Source organism: Mobula hypostoma, chromosome 1 (genome assembly GCF_963921235.1).
Source record: "Mobula hypostoma chromosome 1, sMobHyp1.1, whole genome shotgun sequence".
NCBI classification, from domain to species: domain Eukaryota; kingdom Metazoa; phylum Chordata; class Chondrichthyes; order Myliobatiformes; family Myliobatidae; genus Mobula; species Mobula hypostoma.
The window spans coordinates 87,542,809-87,567,143 of NC_086097.1; the positions used below are offsets into that span (position 1 = coordinate 87,542,809).

Here is a 24,335-nt window from a genome sequence, read left to right on the forward strand (position 1 = left end):
GTTTTGTCAAATGTGTTCAGGAAAACTTCCTTCATCAGTACATAGAAGTCCCAGTGAGGGAGTGTGTGATGCTTGATCTGTTATTAGGAATGAGACAGGGCAGAATGACAGAAGTTTGTGTCGGCGCACTCTTCTGTTTTAATGGATATCTGTGGAGAACAAGAATTTCAGGTTGTATATTGTATATATTTCTCTGGTATTAAATGGAAGTATTGACTCTTGAACTTTGCATCTAGTGATCATAATGCAATTAGTTTCAAAGTAAATATGCAAAAGGTAGGTCTGGTCTATGGGCTGAGATTCTAAATTGGAGAAAGGCCAATTCTAATGGTATCGGAAAGGATCTGGCGAATGTGGATTGGAACAGGCTGTTCTCTGGCAAAGTGTACTTGGTAAGTGGGAGGCCTTCAAGCAAAATTTTGAGAGGAAGTGTTAGACAATTAAAAGTTCACATCACAGTAAATTTATTACCAAAGTACATATGTCACCATATACAACCCTAAGATTAACTTGTGGGCATACTCAATAAAATGTATAGAATAATAACCAAAACAAAATCAATGAAAGACCACCCAAGCACATTCAGCATGCAGAAGGAAAAAAAACTGCAAGTACAAAAAGAAGAAATAATAACAATAATATATAAGCAATGAGTATTGAACCATGAGACGAAGAGTCCTTGAAAATGTGTCCATTAGTTGTGGGATAATTTCAATGATGGGGTTATCCTCTTTGTTTCAAGACTCTGATGGTTAAGGGGTAGTGACTGTTCCCGAAACTGGTGGTGTGCATTCTGCCTCTCTTATACTGTGCCACCTTGATGGCAGCAGTGAGAAGAGAGCTTGGCCCAGGTGGTAGGGAATCCCTTGATGATGGATGCTGCTTTCCTGTAACAGTGTTTCGTGTAGCTGTGCTCAATGGTGGGGAGAGCTTTACCCATGATGGACTGGGACATATCCACTACATTTTATAGGATTTTCTATTCATGGGGATTGGTGTTTCCATACCAGGCAGTGATGCAACCAGTCAGTATGCTCTCCTCTACACATCTATAGAAGTTCGTCAAAGTTTTAGATATCATGCTGAATTTCCACAAACTCCTAAGGAAGTAGAGGCACGGCCGTGCTTTCTTAGTAATTGCAGTTGCATGCTGGGCATGGGACAGGTACTCTGAAATAATAACACCTTGGAATTTAAAGTTGCTAACCCTCTCCACCTCTGATCCTTTCATAATGACTGGTTCATGGACCTCTGGTTTCCTTCTGAAGTCTATAATCAGCTCCTTGGTATTGCTGACATTGAGTAAGAGGTTGTTGTTATGGCACATCTTGGCCAAATTTTCAGTCTCCCTCCTGTATGCTGATTCATCACCACCTTTGATTTGGCCTATGACAGAGATGTCATCAGCAAACTTGAATATGGCATTGGAGCTTTATTTTCTTGACAACCAAGATTTAACAAGGTATTTGTATTTCCCTAGTTTTACTAGACCAATTGTTCAGGTCTTCATTTATATGGAAGCATATTTGATTATCCTGTAATTATGTCCTGAGTATCACTTTCTAGCAGAGCCACGTTCAAACCTAGCTACTGGTTTATTAATGTCCCATGTGGATGCCATTAAATGCATTCTTTTAGGTGGTAAGGGAAGACTGGAGCCAGTTGAAGACCTGTCTGTATCTAGTGTCAGAAAACAAGAGGGGAATATTTAATATCAGATCTGAAAGTGTCTTTGCCTGAACATTAATACAGTTTCTCTTTCCACCATGCTGTCGGATCTTCAGAGTTTCTAGGATTTTTAGTTTTTTACCTGTAATAGATGTTTACCAAGAAAGAAGATTTTGCTAAACTCTTGTAATGTTGATGTTTGATGATGCCAACTTTGTGTTTTGTGTGAAGTTCTGGATATTAATAAGATTGAAAGGTTGCAGGGAAAATTTAAAAGGATGCCACTGGGACTTGAGGATCTGTGTTGTAGGGAAAGGTTAAATAAGTTGGGGCATTTTTTTCGCCCTGGACCATAGGAGTTTAGGAGAGATTTGACAGGGATGCAAAATTGTTAATACACTTATAAACTTAATATAAACTTAAGAGGTGTTAATAGGATAAATGCAAGCAGGCTTTTCCCACTGAAGATGGGCCAGCCTAGAACTAGAGGTCATAGATTAAGGGTGAAAGATTGAAGGGAGGGTGAGGGGAAACTTCATTCAGAGGATGGTGCAAATGTGGAATGAGCTGCCCACAGATTTGGTGGTTATGGGTTTAATTTCAATGTTTAAGAGAAATTTTGATTCCCCCCCCCTCCCCAAGAGAACATGGATGGCAGGATTATAGAGGGGTGTGGTCAGGCACGGGTCAGTGGGACTTGGCAGATTAATTCTTTGGCATGGACTAGATTGGTTGAAAGGCCTGTTTCTGTGCTATAGTGATCTATGACTTAATGATTCTTTATAAAGGGGAATGTCCGCAGCAAAGAGGGAGAGCAGAATTCCGAGAGTGAGTTGAATGATGTGGCCTGTCGTAGCAAAGGCCTGATTATTTGGAATCTACATTTTCTGCAGTATTTCATTTATAGATGGCTTTGATAATGAGTAGCTTTTCAAGTGATGGGTGTATTTGAAATCCAGAAATGATTTTAAACACCATATTTTTGGTATCCTTTGTTTGGTTTCAGTCTTTCCAAATTGTATAGATCTGTAAGATTTCATTTGGTTGAAAGGCAAGTGGAAAGGAGTTGGTGAAAAATGAAATAACTATAATGTATTTCAAAGTAATATAGAATCGAGTAGTACTTGCATTTTTTTTTGCCTTCACCTGCTTGGAGAGTGTACTCCTATTCTTGTACTCTTCTCAGGCAATTGATCAATTTCACTATGATTGAAGATATGTGAAATGCTTTTCTTTTGAGCTGCACTAACTTGTTTTGACAGCAAAAGCAGCTCATGGAAGGATAAACTGTCCACTCGGAAAAAATGTGAGTAAAAGGTCTTAGAAAGGGCAGGAAATAAATTGCTGAAATGAACTGGATCAAGAATGGAACTATTATTTAAGGTTTTGGTTTTGGAATTGATGTTCCTTCAGTACCAAGATCGATATGTAGTTTGAGTTCAAGTTCAATTATTCAACCATATATGTATACCCATGAATATAGCTGAATGAAACAGTTTTCCTCCGGGGCCATGGTGCAAAATGTAGTACCAACAGTCATACACAGCACAAGGCACATATAGCACATTCAAAATCACAGTAAACATATAGTCACACAAAAACATAATGTAGACCAAGTCCCGAGGTAACATGCCCTGCAGATTGATGGAGCATGAACATTATTGACGAGAACAAGCTCTCAGTAGTCCACAGACTGACTCGTGCATACAGCTTCCACCAAGCAAACATTCCGGGGGGGGGGGCCTGTCCCCAATTTGCATGGATGCTATGTCACACCGCCTCTGGCCTCTTCTCCTCCTGGTGGCTACAACAGGCAATGCCATGGTTTGAGGCCTAGTCCTCGCTACAACCAAGACCGTGCCCCCACCGCCAGTCTCGCCAATAAACCAGTGAACTGGATTTGCAATATTCTATGTTACCGAAGAACAACAGGGTCTTGTGATCACAAGAAAAACGTACAAGAGAATCACTCGCTGCTAGACTGCACACTGCCTTCATGCAGCTAAGCTGACGCCTTTCTGTCGCAGGCAGCAACAGGGTCCGCATCAAGTCCAGCTCCTTGAGCTCTTCTGCTAATGGGTAACTCGCTGATGGGGCAGACCTGCAACTCCTGAAGTTCGCGATGTCCAGCAGTGCCTTGTTATCGTAGTAAAAGGCAAAAACACCTTTGGTTGGCCCCAGTCAGGCTGCTGCATCTGAATGTACCACCATCTGGCTGGAGATGTTGAACCTGAAAAGTTACTGAGAAAGTGAACCTGATGTTCCATTTTAACTGACAATGCATGTTGCTGGGTCAGTAAAATTCTTCTGGGTCCAAGTACACTACCTGTACAAATTATAGTGGTATAAATGAAATGAATTCTGAACTTTGTCAGATGTTTATATTCTGATTAAATACTCACATTTACATTGTTCAAAGTCAAATTAGAATTTTATAATATTTATTTCATTTTGAAATTATTTCTTTTTGCATGAGAAAAATCTTTTGAGTTTTGCTACAGAACATGCAGTGGATAAATGATTGACCAACCTCTAACTCTTCAAAGTATTTCTGCCACTTTTGGGGCAAAAGTAACATATCAATTTTCAAACCATCCAGGAAGAAGCTATTGTCCTGATTGACACTTGCCCATCTAGCCTGCAAATAAAACCCTCCAAGTGATTGTGCCAGAGCCAGCTGCACAGCTTGGCAAGGCACTCTGACTTGGAAACAGAGAACACCTTCCTCCTGGGTCTGAAATACTTGATCGCCATATCTAAAGTTTGTCAGATACCTGTAGTGTTTCAAGAAGTTTCACCATCAACTTCACAAGGAACAGGGTAATGAGATCAGCTCCTGATAATGTCAACCAGTTGCAAGGTTGATATTTTTTGCGTATAATAAAATATACATTTTGTTGTGTAACTTATTTATTCTGCCAGAAATTGGATTGCTCTGACATTTTTTTTTCCTTGGTTCTCCTAGATATATTTTAAGTCTGTAAAACTAAGTTGGATCGTCAATGGTTTTATTTAGAGTTGTGAATGTACAAATATTATTGTGTGTAGCTTCAGGCAATGGCAGTTTCCTAAATAAGAAAGAACATTAAAATGAGGTTACATTGATGAGGCAGCCTATTTAAAGTCCTCTGGACTTGAAGGCAGTACTGTATATATGACCTCAAACTTTAAATAGATTTTTGGCCATTAGCAGGGAGATGAATTTAATCATTTCATGAGTTACAGAAGGTTATGACCAATTAAGCAAGCACTTTTTGACCAATTAATTCTTTTGGGAAACACATAACTTTTGCATGTGGCATTTCATTTGGTTACATTGTAGCTTTCAAGGTTTTTGTTGCTCTGAAATAAATTGTGATGATGGACTGCAGGTAATATTGCTTAGGGAATATACTATGCATTAATTTACTTGAAGTATTGTGATGTATGCTTTTATAGTTAACATTTGTCAATAAGGTACATCAGTTAATCTGGGCAGCTGCTTATTTGGGACAACTCTTAAAGATTGAAAACTATTAAGAAAATAACTGGTATTCCTTTTGTTTATTTGGGATACTATGCCACTCAATTTGGCAAGGAAACTGTAGGCCAAGCAGTTTTCAACAAGCGGTAGATGAATTAACTTCGTGGCCTTTGGTCACTACACTGTGCTTAGGGTGAACAGTTTTTAAATAGCATCAATTCTGTGTGCCTCTGTTTAAAAAGCATTGAGTTTGGTCACTGATAGTTGGTGAGAAATAAGCACTAAGATAGTTTAGAACTGTTTTGCCAATGGTGGTTTCAAACACTCGGGCTTGGAAATGCCAAAAATGGCTGAGAGTGAGAATGAAATTATTTCATGACTTCAGCTGTTAGGAACTGTGGAAAAATTTGAAAGTTTCAACAATTATCTTGAATATTACAATGTAAATGAATATTTGGAGGATGCAGTTGTTGAAAAGAGTGACAAGGCAGTCCATCATCTACATTAGGTGTCTGTGCTGATTTTGTTCATTTACAGTCAATCAAAAGAACACTGCAGCGTACACTCAGCTGTCACCCGTGGCTCCCAGGAGCTGTTTGCGTGCAACAGTGAGCACACCTGGTACATCATTTCAACAAGTAGGTTAAACCAGGTGAGGATAGCTGGTGGGCCTTATACCCCTGAGGAGCAGGGACATGCCTGTCCTTGCAAGTAAAGTCAGCTCCAGTGGACTGGGCAGATGAGATCTACAGTGAGGTGCAATGGTCAGGAAGGTGGTTCTGCAAAGCTCTGTGGAGAGTGAAGGGTATAGCGGGGCACTGAAGAAGACATGGTCAACCAGTGCAATCAAGGAAGACCTCAGTTGTGACTAACTTGGTACCACTGGACCTAGACTTCCGGGTTCGAGAGACTGCCCTGGTGCAACAGTGTTTCCACTTTAAAAAATTTTCCCCACAGGTTTCCTGTCATCATTGGATAAGATGGGCAACCACCAAGCCAACCATTAGGACCTGGTACCCAGTTTAATAGTACTGTAGTAGTATTGATAGTACTCTAATTTGTTGTGTACTTCATTTAAATACGTGTTACTCAGTTAAACAGTAGTTTGTCTTTTCTATATACCCTTTTAACTAATTACACGAAACTTCAGCTAATTGGTGTAGCTGCGTAATTGGGCCAAAATGTATTCCGATGTGTTTTGAAATCTAAGTTGCATAACCTGCTTCTCCACTCGGTAATATATCATGCATTTTTTTGGCCAATCAGTATTTGCTTTAAAAGTTTTAAGAAGTTCAAAATCCCTATGTGAATTTTGTGAATTACCAGTATCATTGCTTGTGTTAGCTGCTGTAAGTATATTCACTGCCTTGCTTCTGCTGTTGTATTTTTTTAATAAAACTGAGTAAATGTGCTTCTGGATTTGTTTAAACTCTGTACATAGAATCATAAATTACAGCATAGCTTGTTTCACTTGTTACATACACCTGTTAGGGTGCATTCTCCAGTTACCTTGTAAGGTAACCGTAGCCTTCAGCCAGGAGTAGATGTTATCAGGTGGTTCCCAACCTTCACTGAGTGTTTCAACCCTTAACCATGACACTCTTCAGCTGGTGGGCCGGCAGTGGTGGCCAAATCACTGCCCAACTGATCTTGGTTTCCAGCTTCCCTCCTCTCGCCTACTCCAAATCCAACAAGAGGCTCGTTCCTACGAGCTGCTTGTTCTTTGCTCCTTCGTCCAGGCCCAGATCTGACAACATCCGCCATGCTGATTTGGCTGGGAAACCTCTGCAGCCAACCTCTGCAGGGAACAACCATGCCTGCCATCCCTTGTCTTTACACTCCTGCACTAAGGGCTGGTACTTCAAGGCCTTTCTCTCATGGGCCTCTTCCCATCCCTCCTCCCACGGCACAGTCAGCTCAACCAGAATTATTTTCTTGTCTTCGGTTGACCACAGTACAATGTCCGGGCGTAAGGTTGTGTGCACCACATCTGGGAACTGCAACCTCCTTCCCATATCGACCTTCTTCTCCCATTACCTGGCCGTTTGGAGCAGATTAGGCTTTGGTTGTTTGGTTACGAAAGACCTAGCTCCCTCTTTGGTGAAGGTGATAGCCTTCCTCAAATCTGTGCCAGCTGTCCTCTTCTTGCATCTCTCCCGCTCTATTATGTCAGCAAGAGCCAGAAGCACCTTATCATGGTGCCACCTATATCGTCCTTGAGTTAGAGCTGTTTTACACCTGGACAGTATATGAGCCAGTGTCCCCTTTTGACCACAGAGCTTACAGTTCGGGTCCTCTCTCATCCCCCATGTGTACAGATGTAATAGTGAAGGAAGGGTGTCATACATGGATCGCAAGAGGAAGGAAATATGGAAGGGCTAAGTCTCCATAACTCTGCCCATGAGATCTTGCGCTTAGGCAGATCCCATTTTGTCCAGGCACCCTGGGACCCTTGTTCCACTGCCTTTGACATCTGCTTTTCTTCCTCATGGATCCATACTTCTGCCTGTATCATGTCTCGCCTGTTCCTTATGCTTGCGTTTCCACACTTCTGGTAGTGAACAGAGCCGAGGCCTTGCCGCCTGACGCAGGGGTTGCCGATGAAATCTCGCAGCTTCCGAGAACACACTGCCTCCTCCACAGCTGTGATGTCTGCCCACTTGCGCCCAGATCTGGTTGTAACGTCTGCTTGCTTTACCAAGACGACATTGGAATCTCTCAAGCTTAATAAGGCTCTGCATTTTGCCACCTTGAATGCCTTCTCAACAGATGACAGGGGAAGTTGAAGTTGCAGTTGCCCAGAACGAATGTAGAGGCCCACTGAAGAGAAGCTTGGGGGAAATCCCAACCATCTCCACAGGTGCTTGTTGGTTTTCCTCTCAATGCCTTCTACGGCAGTCATGGGGTACTCATAAAGTGTGAAGAGCCAGAGAAGCCTTGGCAGAATGAATGTGTGTATATAAATAAATAACGGGTGGGGTACAAGGGGGAGGTGGGGCATTAGCAGAAGTTTGAGAAGTCAATGTTCATGCCATTGACTTGACTTGGAGGCTACCCAGAGGGAATATAGGGTGTTGTTCCTCCAACCTGAGTGTGGCTTCATCTTTACAAATAGAGGAGGCTGTGGATAGACATATCAGAATGAGAATGGGATGTGGAATTTGTGTGGCCACTGGGAGATCCTTCTTTCTTTGATGGACAGACACTCATATTCATTCTGTCTCTGTCTCTGTCTCTCTCTCTTCCACCCCCCCCCCCATCCATCCTCTGGGTTTCCCCCCCTCCCCCTTTTCTTTCTCCTTGTGCCTCCTGTCCCATGATCCTCTCATATCCCTTTTGCCAATCACCTGTCCAGCTCTTGGCTCCATCCCTCCCCTCCTGTCTTCTATCATTTTGGATCTTCCCCTCCCCCTCCCACTTTCAAATCTCTTACTAGCTGTTCTTTCAGTTAGTCCTGACAAAGGGTCTCGGCCCGAAACGTCAACTGTACCTCTTCCTAGAGATGCTGCCTGGCCTGGTGCGTTCACCAGCAACTTGGATGTGTGTTGCTTGAATTTCCAGCATCTGCAGATTTCCTCGTGTTTGAGTGAAATTATCCTGTTTGGTTCAAGAGGGATCCAAATGCCTTTAAAACATATGTAATTGTACTTTTCTCTACCACCTTCCTTAGCAGTTTGTTCCATCTAACCAGCACCCTCTGTGAAAAGATTTGCCTCTCGTATCTCCTTTAAATTTCTTTCCACTCACCTTAAACCTGTACCCTCTTATTCTAGATTCCATTGCCCCAGGGGAAAAAGACATGGACTATCCACATCTCTGTCCTTGTACTTCTATAAATCTGCAGAAGGTCATGCCACAGCTTCCCATGTACAGTGAAAACAAGCCCAGCCCACTCAGTCTCTCCTTGTGGCTACAGTCCTCCACTCTAGGCAACATCCTGGTGGATCTCTTCTCTTTTCACCACATACAGTTTTTTTAAACCCTAAATAAAGCTATCTAGAACACATGTGGCAAATGGAATTATACGCAATATTCCCAGATCAATCTTTTCTTCAACTGGACTATGAAGTCTTTACACCTACATTCACTGCCTCGGCTCATGAAGGCAAGTATGCCAAATGATTTTTGCATGACTCTTTCCCACCCATGTCACCACATTCTTTCCTGGATAATTTTAACTGACACGGCTCGTTGTGTGTGTCAACTCAGTCTTTTATTTGTACATCCTACCATAATCATTTAGTTCAGCATTTTGCATTTGTTTCTTTGGATTTCTAGCATCAGCAGAAGTTTTTGTGTTTATGATTTAGTTAGAGCTGTGCAAGCTAGTAGAATTATTAAACTATCTATCTACGTGCTAATTGTCTTGAGCGATATGATTGTGATGACAAAATCCAAATTGTCGCTCATGTAAGTTCCATAATTTGAATGCAATTTAATATCCTCATGTCTTTATAACAGCATTATAAGTAGTTTTACTTAGTTGTTCTAAAGCTGTTGTATGCATTTGTTATATTGAGGAAGGTTTCATTCTCAGAAGAGTATTTATAAAGTGATGGATTCAGTATCCTGGTAATAGCTAACCCTAAGCCATTAGCTTTAAGTAAAATAAACCTGTTCATCAGATTACTCTTCATGGGACCTTGTTGCATTATGCAGGTGCTTACATTTCAGACATCTTTGCTTGGTTCTGAGACATTAACTAAATGCATTTAGCCCTCTCAACTGCCCTAACCAACTCATGGTTGTGTTAAGCACAAAATGATGGAGGAAATCAGTGGGCCAGGCAGCATCAATGGAAAAAAGCACAGTTAATGTTTTGAGCTGAAAACACAGACAACAGAAAATCTGCAGATACTGGAAATCCAAGCAACACACAAAAACCACATTTTCGCTCATAACGTCGACTGTACTTTTTTCCATAGATGCTGCCTGGCCTGCTGAGCTCCCAGCATTTTGTGTGTGTTGCTCAGTTTTCCAGCATCTGCACATTTTCTCTTGTTCACGGTTCTGTTAAATGTTAGCATAGAACTTGAAAGTTGGCTGGCTCAAGATATAACTGTGGTTTGGAGGAGAATTGAGGAAGGATAATTGAGGTAGTATCTGAATTCAACTCCTAGGTGTTGTGAGCTTCACATATGGCAACAGCTAATATTGGCTATACTTGTTTTTTTGCCTAAATATAATCATCTTGAGGTGCTTTTTACTTGCTGCCCATTACACCATTGGTGTTCAGGGCAGCATTTGAAGGTCCTCCATCTCTAGCAGTGTTCAGGGCTTCTTTCTTCGCGACAGTTGCTTCCTTCTTCGCGACAGTTGCTTCCTCTCAGTCTTCACTACTGTCACTCAGGGAAGTCCCGGATGGAGACTCAGGAATACCATTGCACTCTGATGTAGAAGGTTTTTTGCAGAGCTGTTTCCGCAAGAATTTTGTTTCACCAGTCAGAGTTGTTAGCCCTGAGCTGAACCCCTGAACCTGGAGGACTGTTGGACCAATCCTGGTCTGGCCTTTACTCTTTGACTTGTTTGGCAAGGATGACCCTACCAAGAGCCAAAGCATAAAACCCTGTCTCCAGTCAACATTACTCTCTGGGTCATTGAAGTACACAAGCCTCCAAACCCAACAACGAGATTGTCCTCTTGGAGGTTGAGGTGCTTTGCAGAGTTTAAAGCATGGGTTTCTGGGTAGTGAATTCTCTATTTTCGCTGAATTGTGGACGCTGAGAATAAATGCAGTATATTTATCTGAACTTTGGCTTTTTTTCAAGTAGATTTGATGACGGATGTGACTTGCTGATTGCAGTTCAGGTATGGTTGTATTTCAGGACAGCCAGAGATCTGTATTGTTGATCCAGACTTGCAAAGTCAAATCCCACCATGTCATCTGGGGAATTGAATTCCAATTTTTTTTTTCAAACAAGAGAAAATCTGCAGATGCTGGAAATCCAAGTGACACACACATGATGCTGGAGAAACTCGGCAGGCTAGGCAACAGTATGGATAAGAGTCGACATTTTGGGCGGAGACCGTTCATCAGAAGAATTATTATTTACCAGTATTTGAAAGAAAGCTGGTCTTTCTAGTGATGACATGGAATTGCTGGATTGCTGTGAAAATAAAATCTATAGTTCATTAGCCTCCTTTTTAGGCAAATAAATCTCAGTGTGACCTATGTGAAAGTACAGACTTGAAAATGTATTTTAATTGACTTCTGACTCAGCCTGTACAGTCCACATCCCTTAAATAAATGAAAAAAAAAGATGCCACCTGTATGCATTTGAAAATGTATGAAGTTTACTCATTTGGTTTGGGGGAAAGATCATATTTGTATCCTGTATGTGATAACGGATGGATGTGTTGGGTAAAAACCATAAGCCAAGTTTTGACAACTATTGGCACGGTTTAATGTATTTATATCTGTGGTGGAGACGGATGTCAAAACTGAAAGCAAAGCTCTAATTTTGACCATTTAAAAAAAATCAACACTTCATTCCAGAAGAGATTGAATTAGAATGTCTTGTTCTCTGGTTGCTGATAGAGCAATTAAGGTGTTTCCTGTTTTAAAGGACCTGCAACAATTGTGTCTTGACTTGTTGCATGAGTCATGCACTGATATGAGAATGTAATTCTGGTAACGCAGGATAATGTTGCCCAATGCAGTAAATTAATGCTTCTGTGAAGTACATTTTTGTGCCCTGTTTATCACACCTGTTTACATTATTCCTTGGGTTTGGTTCACACTATATTGAGCTAAATCTGACCTGAATGGTCTTGTTTAATTTCCCTGTTAAATACTGCAAAGCAATTAACAGCACATAAACTATATTTTTTGTGTTGAAGTTCTTTACGTATTGTGATGTAAAGTGCCATTCTGAAAAGTTATTTTGTTCTTAAGTTTCCTCAGAATGGAAAACAGAACTGAATTTTTTGTGTTGCAGCAGTATGTTTGGATATTGACTCTTGTATTCATGTGTCAGAAGATTTCAAAACAGAAAATATTGCTTTTATTATTGCTTTTTTCCTATACTGCTGGCCATTAATGCTGCTCATTTGAAAGTTTCCCAACAGTTAACTAGGTGAGATACAGATTTAAGCTTCCTTGACTCCAGCCAAGAGGAAAATACTGAACTTGCTGAGCTCTTTTTTCCACAATTACAGAATGTCGCAAGTACTTCATAGTCAACAAAATTGCTTTGGAGTGTAGATGTTGAATGGGGTTATGTGGTAGATAGTCCATGTAGAGTAAGATCTCAAGGAGTAAGGATGAATGGCTTTAAGATAAGAGATAAAATGTGTGGAGTGAGCTTGAAGAATGCTAAACCCAGGCTGTAGCTAAAGCAGGGGTATGCTAGAAGCAGTACTCCAACAGCATTTATTTGCATTTCAAGTCAAGTCGTCACTTTTTATTGTCATTTCAACCATAACTGCTGGTACAGAACGTAATAGAAATGAGACTACGTTTTCCAGGACCATGGTGCTACGTGAAACAATATAAAAACTACACTGAACTATGTAAGAAAAAAACACAAAAACTACACCAAACTACAGACTTACCCAGGACTGCATAAAGTGCACAAAACAGTGCAGGCACTACAATAAACAATAAATAATAAACAAGACAATATGCACAGTAGAGGGTGTAGTAGGTTGGTGTCAAGCCAGGATCTGGGTATTGAGGAGTCTGATGGCTTGAGGGAAGAAACTGTTACATAGTCTGGTCATGAGAGCCCGAATACTTCAGTGCCTTTTGCCAAACAGCAGGAGGGAGAAGAGTTTATATGAGGGGTGCGTGAGGTCCTTCATAATGCTGTTTGCTTTGCGGATGCAGCGTGTGGTGTAAATGTCTGTGATGGCTGGAAGAGACACCCCGATGATCTTCTCAGCTGACCTCACTATCTGCTGCAGGGTCTTGCAATCCAAGATGGTAGAATTTCTGAACCAGGCCGTGATGCAGCTGCTCAGGATGCTCTCAATGCAACGTCTGTAGAATGTGGTGAGGATGGGGGGGTGGGGGTGGGAGATGGACTTTTCTCAGCCTTCGCAGAAAGTAGAGATGCTGCTGGGCTTCCTTTGCTATGGAGCTGGTGTTGAGGGACCAGGTGAGATTTTCTGCCAGGTGAACACCAAGAAATTTGGTGCTCTTTACTCTTGAAATGCTGTGGCTACAGTTTGAATGTTGGAAAATGGGAATGGTATAGATAGGGGTATAGTAGCTGGCACAGACGTGATTCTCAGAAAGGCCTTGCTGTGTAACTCTAAGCAGAAAATAAGTTGAATAATCAAGTAATCCAGAATGATTTACTTTATTGAAATACAGCGTGGAATAGTCCTTTCCGGTCCTTCAAGACACATTGCCCAACAATCCTGAGATTTAATTCTAGTCTATTTATGGGACAATTTACAATGACTAATTAAGCTACCAACCCGTATGACTTTATGGTTGAGGAAAGAATATGCCCAGGGCATTATGTAAATTCAAACTCATTTGACTGGTCCTCTGGGTGGCACAGTAGCACGGTGGTTAACGCATCACTTTACAGTGACCGCAGTCGCCGATCGGGATTCAATTTCTGCAGCTGCCTGTAAGGAGTTTGTACGTTCTCGCTGTGACCGTGCAGTTCCCTCCAGGTGCTCTGGTTTCCTCAAACTTTCCAAAGATATACAGTTAGGATCAGTGAGTTGTAAGCATGCTTTGCTGACACTGGAAGCATGGCGGCTCTTGCGAGCTCCCGAGCACAATGCTTACTGATTTGATAATGATCATAAAATAAAGCAGACTGTATGTTTCACTGTATGTTTTGAGGTTTCGATGTACATGTGTGCAAATAAAGCAAATATTTATCTTCAAAAAGATCTTTAGTACCATGTAGTCCTTTACATCTGCATGAACCATTCAATAAAATGTCAGGACCTTACTGTGATATGTCTCTGCTGATGGATGCCTGCTTTGACAATGCAGGACTTGCATATTGAGAAGATTGTCTGCTTCATGGAGCTTGAACTGACAACCACCGTATCTGGCTGCAGTGACCAGTGGAAAAACCTAGGGACTTGTTGTATTCCCTGGCTTGTGAATTTATTTTCCCACAATAACCATTTATGATTATGACAATGTTCATCATAACCTGCATTGTGTGCAAATGTATCGAAGCACAAATGATTCTATTCTCATGTGCTGTCTAGGGTTATATGCATTAATGGGCCATACTGGGACCATACTGGGTCTGGGTATGTATTAAAAGGTTCTTACACAGGTGACCTTGTTGAAAAGTACTTATTCTTGAGGTTCAACACGAGGAAATCTGCAGATGCTGGAAATACAAAGCAACACACACACACACACACACACACACACACACAATACTGGAGAAACTCAGCAGGTCAGGCAACATCCATGGAACTGAATTTATAGTCGATGTTTCAGGATGAGTTTTGGCCTGGAACATCAACTATTTTTTTCATTTCCATGGATGCTGTTGAGTTCATGCAGCATTTTGTGTGTGTGTTGTTATTGTTGAGGTTGAGTGGTTTTGAAAAGTTTGAACTGCCGAGGGCAAATGTCCGATTTGTCTTTTGAACCTGCAACACATCCTTTTTGTGAGTGCTAGCTTTGCTTGGGGATGAATGGCTAATGTTTCCTTTCCTTCTCATTTTCAGAATAATTCCAGCTGCCTTAAAAATGGAAATAGTGAATGTGCATGCCAAGCTTCTGAGCATCTGAAAATAAAGGTGAGGTTAATTTATTGTTTTAAAATGACTCCCAAATCATCTATTTGTTTTGATTGATGTCCTGTACACTTCACTGTTTTCTTGTTTTATTTTGGATTTCCAATTATCAGAGCTTCTAATAAACTGACAGCTCTAAATGACTTTTGAATGGAGTGCAGGTGCTCTGCAAAATGATCTCCTAGTCTAGGCCTGTTTTGCCAATGTAGAGGAGGTCATCTTGAGTTTCAAGTTGCATTTTCTCTGCTTTCACCATGATGATGCCAAATCCAATCTAGAAGAACAGCATCTCCTATTCCTTTTGAGTAGTCAAAAAAAATTCAGGTTATCCACTCCCCTTTTTCCACTCCTACCAGTCCATCCAGGGTCTCCCTCCTTGTTCACTTTTTCCATATCTTCCTACTCCCTCCCCCACCCCACTTGTTAACTGCTTTCATCACCGACTCCTTCCCTCTTGTCCAAGACACAGGCGCACAAACGTGGCTCCATCTACCTATTTATTTTGGTTATTTTTCCACCTATTATCTTCAGCCTCTGTCTCAATACTCTCACTTCACTTTCTTGGTTCCACTGCCCCCAAAACCTCCCCCACCTTCTCCCTGTCTGGTTCCGCCTAACACCTTCCAGCCTCCCTCTGTCTCACCCCTCTCTTTCATCCTTACACACTCAGCCTTGATGTTGAGATCTCAACCAGAAATGTCTACCATCGCTTTGCTTCATAGATGCTGCTTAACCAGCTGATTTCTTACAGTAGTTTGTTTTGCTCCAGATTTCAGCATCTGCAGTCTCTTGTGTCTCCTTTCAGGAATTTCTGTTCTAAATACTTCTAGATTATTTAGATTTTATAACTGTACTGGTCCTATTGCATTTGCCTCAGAGAGCAGGATCATTTGAAATTACAGATGGAAGATGCTAAGGATACTCAGTAGGTCATGGAAAGCATTCATAGAAAGAGAAGCTTAATTAATGTTTCATGTTGATGAGCTTCTATTAGAACCATTTTGGTGAGATGAGGTGACATGATACATTAACTCTCCTTCTCCTCTTTTCTGATATTTTTCAGCATTTTGTGTTTGCTTTAGATTTCCATCATCTGATTTTTGCTCTTTGATTGATTTTATGTATGTATTCATCTGTCTATCTACTCAGCTATTGTCTTTCATCCCTTTGTGCCTTCCGGCCCTTTGAGCTACACAGCCTAGTAGTCCCCCAATTTAACCCTAGCCTAATCACGGGGCAAATTACAAGGACCAATTAACTACCCACCGATGCATCTTTGGACTTATGGGAGGAAACCGGAGCCCCCGGAGGACATCCACACAGTCACAGGGAGAACGCACAAACTCCTTACAGACAGCATTGGGAATTGATCGCGGGTCACTGATACTGTGAAGTGTTGTGCTAATCACTAGATTACCAGGCCTGCCTGTGTGTCTGCGATCCCATAATGGAATAAGAATTGGCTTTTTAAAAAAAAAGTGATCCCTGCCGTCAGAATAACGTGTAAATGTTAACAACCATATAGCTACACGTGTGCCACAGGAATGCCATTCAAGTGAACCCTTGTCTCGTCACTGCAGTTATCAATCTATATTGGTCATAATAAAAACAGACTTGGAGGTACACAACAAGTCAAGTTGCATCTTTGGAGAGTAATCAAAATTAACATTTCAGGTCAATGACCTTTCAAAAGAAAGGAATCAAGTTTTAGGGAGAGCAAAGTGAATGTCCATGGTCATGTGGAGTAGCTTCCTGTTTATTTTAATGTCAGCTGACTTTAACTTAAAACAAGAATAGTCAACTGTCTTTGTCATCTTGCCATCAATATATTGTTCTGCTACTGGACATCCATAACAAGATGATAAGACAGTTGAACCTGTTTCAGTGATACAGAGAGGAGCGTCACAACTGCACAAAATTAGATGTTTAATCCTGATGCTCATTAGAGAAACTGTGACTTCTATGTCCATCTGGCTGAAATCTGCCAAACACGGTATCAAGCTTCAAATTCCTTGGTGTCCACATTTCTGAGGATCTCACCTGGTCCCTGAACTCCTCCATCCTGATCAAAAAGGCGCAACAGTGCCTTTATTTCCTGCGGAGCATCAAGAAAGCTCACCCCTGTCCCAGGATACTAACGGACTTTTACCACTGTACCATTGAGAGCATACTCACCAACTGCATCTCAGTGTGGTATGGCAATTGTCCCGTATCGGACCGCAAAGCACTCCAGCGTGTGGCGAAAACTGCCCAGCGGATTATTGGCACCCAATTACCCACCATTGAGAACATCTACCATAAACGCTGCCTGGGCAGGGCAAAAAGCATTATCAAGGATTCATCTCACCCTAACCATGGACTTTTTATTCTCCTCCCATCCAGTAGGCGCTACAGGAGCCTCCACTCCCGCACCAGCAGGCACAGGAAGAGCTTCTTCCCTGAGGCTGTGACCCTGCTGAACCTCACATCACAGCGTTAAGCAGTATTGCACTCATATTTTACTGTCTCAGTACTTCATATTTGTGTGCTGTAGCACTTACTTTTTATTCACAGTTATTTTGTAAATAACACTATTCTTTGCATTTCTGGTTAGATGCTAACTGCATTTCATTGGCCTTGTATCTGTACTCAGCATAATGACAATAAAGTTGAATCTAATCTAATGGCGAATGGACAGTTCATTGGGTCTAATTAGATAGCCTCTTAACAGTTGCCTATGCGATGGAGCAAAAAAGCATTAAATCATTTTATAAAAGAATTTGGATGTTTTTTCTCTGATCCAGATGGAGAGAGGGAATGGGAAGAAGGATCAGTAGAGTTAACATGCTTCAATTCCTCTAGATATTCTGCTCCTACAGTGCTGGTGGGTGGTGATATATGTACTGCAATCCTCTTACTCCAAGAGTAGGCATAGATGATGCGTATCTCCTTTCCACTATTAGTGGTAAAGTGTAAGGTGTGGAGTTTAAGCTTTTCCCTCACAGCTTTGCTTTAATTTGTAGAAATTGGTCTGCTCCCAGCAGAATTGAGAATTCAGGTGAGGTTAATTAACAATTAGTGATAAGGGTGCTACACAAGTAATAAGACATATTTATAAGGTTAGGGCTTATGCTGAAACCATATGTTTTTTAAAAATTTCCTCAGAGATCCTGGAAGTTACTGTTTCCAGAATAGATAACTCAATACTGTGAGAGAGCAGGGTTAATAGTCTGCATTTTACAATCTTACTAGTTACTAGTCAATAAAAATGTAATCAGAAAGGTATCAACATAATTTTAGTTTAGATTTCTCTTTTTAATTCCATATGGATATGAAGTATATGATTAAAGACTTTCATGAATAGCTGAGACTGAGACTAGCTTTTCAGATAGAGTGTGCATATGGGTAGTAGAGCTGTCTGCCTTCAGGCTCCATCAATGCATTATAGTTATTTTTGCAGTCATTGCTGTAGTGTAAGTTTGTGAACATTGAATGTAGAACAGTGTAGTACAGGAACAGATCTGTGCTGACAGTGATGCCCATTTAAGCTACACATTTACTGGCATGTAGTCTGTATCCGCCCATTCCTTATCTGTTCGTGTGCCTGTCTAAATGCCTCTTGCACGTTGCTATCATTATTCGCTTCTACCACTTCCCAGGCAGTGTGTTCCTGGCACCTACCACTCAATACCTGCCTCGCACATCTCCTTTAAACACTTCTCCCATTCACCCTAAAGCTATGCATTCTGTATTTGACATTCCCACCCTGGGGAAAATGACTATCTAGTGCTTTATTTTATGAGCATGTATATTGTATGCACACTTTCAATTCACTGAAATGTATATAATATAAATATGAAAATTTGATTTTTATTCCTAGAACATGGGTGTTGCTGTGATGGGGAGTATTTGACCCACATTTCTAATCACTCTAGAAGGTTGTGCTGCCTAGATGTGTAATTTGGGGAAAATGGTGATGTTTCTATGCATCTACTTACAGCAGTTCCCTTGGTCTAAATGTTGGTGAAGGCTCTCAGCCTGAAACATCGACTGTTTATTCCCATCCATAAATGAGCACCTCCAGCACATTATGTGTATTGCTTGTTTGAAAGGTGTTATTAAGAACCCTTGCTAACTTGATTTGCAGCATCATGTAAATGCTACAGAGTAGACGTCATGATATTTTTTAACGTGGTCGATGCAGTTGCTTCAATACTCTGCAATTCGAAGTCGCTGCCCGTGGAGGGGCCACTGGGTCCCAATACTCTCAGAGATGTTATCGAAATGTGTAATTTATGGATTGGACTGTAGTTCATATCAGCCTCTTTCAGTTCTATTGTGTTCTTGTCCATTTATTCTTGCTACTGATTGGTGGGCTGGGGTTTTGGGGTCTGATGTTGTTTCTCCATGTGGGTGATCTGTTAGTCTATGCGAAGGAGCGGTTGTGGGGGGGGGGGGAGGATTTTGCAGTTAGCAAGTTTTTGTTTCTTTTTCTTTTAGTGTGGGGAGGGGATTGATGTCTGTCTTTTAACTACTTCAGTCATTTTCTATATTTTCTGGCTAGCTGGAGAAGACGAATCAAAGTTGCTGGTGAACGCAGCAGGCCAGGCAGCATCTATAGGAAGAAGTACAGTCGGTGTTTCAGGCCGAAACCCTTCCTCAGGATGAAGGATCTCGGCCTGAAATGTCGACTGTACCTCTTCCTAGAGATGCTGCCTGGCCTGCTGCGTTCACCAGCAACTTTGATGTGTGTTGCTTGAAATTCCAGCATCTGCAGAATTCCTGTTGTTGGAGAAGACAAATCTTAGTTGTGTTCTGCATACATATATTGATAACAAAAATGGACCTTTTGAACCTTTTCCTGGGTGATGTTGAGTTCAATTTTTTTTTTGGTTGCAGCATAAGTGGAGCCTTCTTTCATACAGTTGACTTACTCCTTATAGAAGATATCAAGCCTTTAGCAAATTAGCAGTAGAGTAGCTGGCCAGAGAATTCCTACTGTATGACCTGCTCTTGTAATTTATGATAATTGTGGGTGGTCAATTACCTTTGTGGTCAGTGGTGACCCTCTAGATGATTTGTAGTTAGTTCCATTGAATAGTAAATTGCAGTGGTTTACTGAGGTTTTGTTGGAAAGTTCACTTCCCATCTAAAACGTTACTCGCTTCAGAATAGTCAACACCTGGCTGTCGTCCATGTTTCACTGCAGGAAACATGAACTGTTTTATTTCTGGGCCAAATCTCCCTTTGTTTTAAATTGCATCTCTTGGTAAGAGCACAGCTGCACAGCAATCTGTTCAGCTGAAACCCTACTATATGACATAGTTTTAATATTTCATGTATTTCAGGGACTTTACAGCTCTTCTACAGACAAACTGCCTCCTGTTTGAGCCAAAAATTTCAAATTTTGACTCATCAGTCCAGAGCATTTGCTGCCAAAGAGCCATTCCTTCTAAGTGGAACTGAAGCAGAAGGGCTGAGGTGCTGAACAATGGCAACAAGTTCTGTGGACTGATGAGTCAAAATTTGAAATTTTTGGCTCATACAGGAGGCAGTTTGTCTGTAGAAGAGCTGCAGAACGCTACTTGGATGAGTGTCTGCCACCAGTAGGGAAACACAATGGAGTTCCCTACAGGTTTGGAGCCACATTTCTGCAAACGCGATCAGGTCAGAATTAATGGAATCCTTAGTGCTGGGAACTACACACAGACTTTCATGCATCATGCAATACTAACAAGAAGGCACCTGATCAGTCCCAACTTCGATGTGCAGCAGGGCGATAACCCCATACATGCGACCAAGGCCATAAGTAACTATCTTCAGCAAAAAGAATGACAGGGAGCTCTGTACAGATGGTATAGCTTCCACAGAGCCCTGATCTTACATCACTGAGGCTGTCTGGGGTTACCTGGAGAGACAAGCAAGTGAGACGACCAAGGTCTGCAGAAGAACTGTGGCAAGTTCTCCAGGATGCTTGGAACAACCTCCCAGCCGATTTTCTTATAAAACCTCAAAACCGGGTATCCAAGAGAAATAATGCAGTTTTAAAGACAAAGGGTGATCACACAATTTTTTTTTACTGTTTACTGCTCTTTATAGTAAATTTTTTGATATTTAAAAACTTTTCATTTCATTACTTTTGAAAGCATTTTCGCTTTACAATTTTTTTTTACATTTGCTAGACTTCTGCACAATACTGTATATACTGTAAATCATATTCAATCCAATCCTTGTAAATGCTTCATATAACTGTTGAAAAAGACACCACTGCCTTTCCAAACTATTTCATGGTGAGTGGGAAAAGCAATCTGATCATAGATTTATTTCTAGTAATTAGAATCCTTAAACCACAGTAGCCCGTTTTGCCTAATTACACCCATGTGACTAACTTGCCTATTAACCTGTATACCTATGGAATGTGGGAGAAAGCCAGAGAACCCAGAGAAAACTTGTGCTGTCACGGTGAGAAATTACATACTCCTCAGGAGCAAGAGTTGAATGAAAGTCACTGGTGCTATAATAGCTCAGCACTAATCGCTACACCACCGTGTTGCCTCACCATGTTTTTTCAGCCTTTATTCTGCTTTCAACATTCATGGAACTAGTTCCTGTATTTTTAACTGGTTATTTTAAAATGACTGTTATTTTCTCATGTGATCTTCATTGATGCATACTTAGTTGCAGCAGCTAAGAATTCAAGGTCCAGTATTTGCATTAACAGCAGGAGACTGCAAATCAATTTTTTCCCCTAATGTGTTCAGTTTGGTCAAAATTTAGTATATTATTCCTGCTTACTCGTATCTAATTATTCAGTACATTCAAAATAAATCTCTGCAGGAGATAGAGGTAAAGTGGTTTACAACCACAGAATGCAGAGATTTTTTGTAAGTGTTGTGAACAGTTCGATTGCGCTAAAGGCAAATGACCAAGCCAGCTGGAGATCAATTTAGTGTTAATGATGCTTTCTGGAAGAAAATCTCTCTTACTGTCTGCCTTGCCCTAGTGGGGATATTAAAGGAGAAAGGTGAGGTGATTTCAATTTACTGTCATCACTTTCTGGGGATCTTTGTTTTCTTATTGTTGTGAAAGTAAGGCAGCTCTGGAGGTTCTTGGGTGTTAAAAGAGGTTTACAACTGGTGCTGCAGATGGACATGTTGTACTTGATTAGTGGTGAACCAAATGCATTTCTGTGTACTTTACATCTATTGTTTGTGTTTGGTCTTCATGTGCTTTGAATGGATAAACTTGTGCACAGTACTTCCCGGTATGCTTCTCTGCTGGTTTCAACTCTTTATTTCCATAAGTAGTGAGACTGTCATGGAGGCTTTGAGGACGTGTGTTTTTTTTCCCACCCTCGCAGAAGTTGCTTACCATGATGAGCTCAGAGTAATGTGTTTGTTTTGGACGTCTGACATTGATGTGACCCATCCATTCAAGCTGATAGAATGTGATATATCCCCAGTGCTTTGAGGAGCTCACTGTAAATTGTCTATGAATCTGCATACTGAATAGTGTGAATCACTGTTGTTCATTTGATCATGATGTTGGTGATAAGTTTACTGAGATTTATAAAATTACGAGATGGGATAGTCATCGTCTTTTTTTTTTATCCCCAAGATTGAAATGTCTCATACTAGAGAACATAACTTTTAAGGTGAGAGGGGAAAAGTTTAGAGAAGGTGCCTGTACTATCCTGCCAGGGGTGGAATGGAAGCAGAATTTATGGTGACACTTAAGAGGGATCTTTTATACCGTCCAGGTTTCACATCCATACAGGAGATTGCTGAGGATAACGGCTTTGTACATCTTCAGTTTTGTGGGCAGGCGAATGTTGTGCTGGTTCAGCATACTTGATTACAGTCAACCAGTGTTCTGGCTGGTTTTGCAAATCCTGGTGCTGAAGTTTAGTGAGCCATCACTACAAATGACACTGCTGGGATACTTGAATTCTTCCACTGTAGCAGCTGATCCAGGAGCAGGAAGAAATGGTGCTTCTATCTTGCTTAGGCTGACAGTAAGAACAAAGACGTGAGGCTTCTGCAAACTTGTTGACAATTACAGACATCCCACCCTGCAAAAACTCATTTCAGGGAGGTAGCACTACCAGTTCAGGGAGGGTAACACCCCTGCCCCCTGCAACCCCATATTCCCCCCGCCCCCCACGTTCGACCTCCAAGGGTGTATGTAATACTTTGTTTAGTCATTTTGTCTAATCTGTAAACCGAGTTGGGTATATGCAGATAATGTGACATTAAAATATATACTTATGTTATATTATCATGTTTATTCTATTACAGCTTTAAGCAAGTCTACAGGGAGTTTGGCCTCATCACGTAGGACGTCAATAGCGCAGCTCCTTAGCAGCCAGCCAGCTAGTTTAAATAACGTTAGCTATGCTAATGAATGAATGACATCTGTTAAACTCACTTCAACATGTCTTTTACATTTTAACCCACCATGGACAATAGAAAATTCACTATTGCAAACGTGCAGCGAGCAACACTGTCATTATTTTTGAGGTCGACTGTAAAGCCCGCCCAAAGAGAAAACTGATAGGTCTACTTAGCAGGGGTCCGCAATCATTTTTGGACTGCAGACCAGTTTAATATTGACAATATTCTTGCGGACCGGCCGACCGTGGGCGGGGGTGTTAATCACAACCGGAATATAGGTGATAAGTCAATCGCATCATAACATTTTAAGTAACGTTTGGATATTAAACACACAACGCATATTTTCCCCGTATGAACATATAAAATCATTGCAACACACCAATATCGATGAATCAGTGGGAGCCCTGGGCTTGTTTCTCTGCAACAAATCTATTCCGCAAGTTAGTTTTCGTTGCATTCATTGCAGAAAACTCCGCTTCACCGAGATATGTTGGACATGGAAGTAACATTTTCGGTGCTTTCATGGCTATATCAGGATATTCAGCCTCGACTTTGATCCAGAATGCCAGCAAAGATGTTATGTCAAACATACTTTTCAGCCTGTCGTCATTTGCAAACTCGAGGAGTTGATCTTTCTCCCGCGCTGATGTGGATGATTCACCGGAAACATTCACAAATGGGTCACGGATCCATTCCTTTGCATGTCTCGGGTCACTGATGACCTCCCGTGTGTTCAAGTTCAGCAGTGCATGACAGGGAATGAGGAAAGGTGCAGCTGACTCATATAATTTCATATCGCCAAATCATATTGTTTCCTCGTGGCCTGGTGGCTGGGGACCACTCTTAGCACGAAGAGAGACCAATCAGGATGCTCACTCTTCCTCTCAAAAAAATCTATTTCCGGGATATTGTATATAATTTCCGGGCGTCAGGGAGCCACTATCGATATGCGGGAGACTCCCAGAACTTCCGGGAGAGGTGGGATGTCTGCAGTTAGTTGAAGGTCTGATTCACTAAGCTATCAGGGCACATTCGTCAGTGTAGAGTGTTCAAGGATGAGTTTTTTTGACTGTCTTTGTTCTGGTATTGAGTCCATGCAGGTCAGC

The 24,335-nt window shown here is 41.3% G+C and overlaps 1 protein-coding gene across 11 annotated transcripts in view; it reads left to right on the forward strand.

Annotated features, from left to right (window-relative positions):
- sipa1l1 (signal-induced proliferation-associated 1 like 1) overlaps positions 1–24,335 on the forward strand; it is a 444,836-nt gene that overhangs the window by 35,951 nt on the left and 384,550 nt on the right. For all 11 annotated transcript variants that reach the window (XM_063052303.1, XM_063052359.1, XM_063052321.1 and 8 more), the window contains one exon: positions 14,789–14,860. The gene's annotated coding sequence lies outside the window, so the exon portion shown is untranslated. The remainder of the gene's footprint in view (positions 1–14,788; positions 14,861–24,335) is intronic.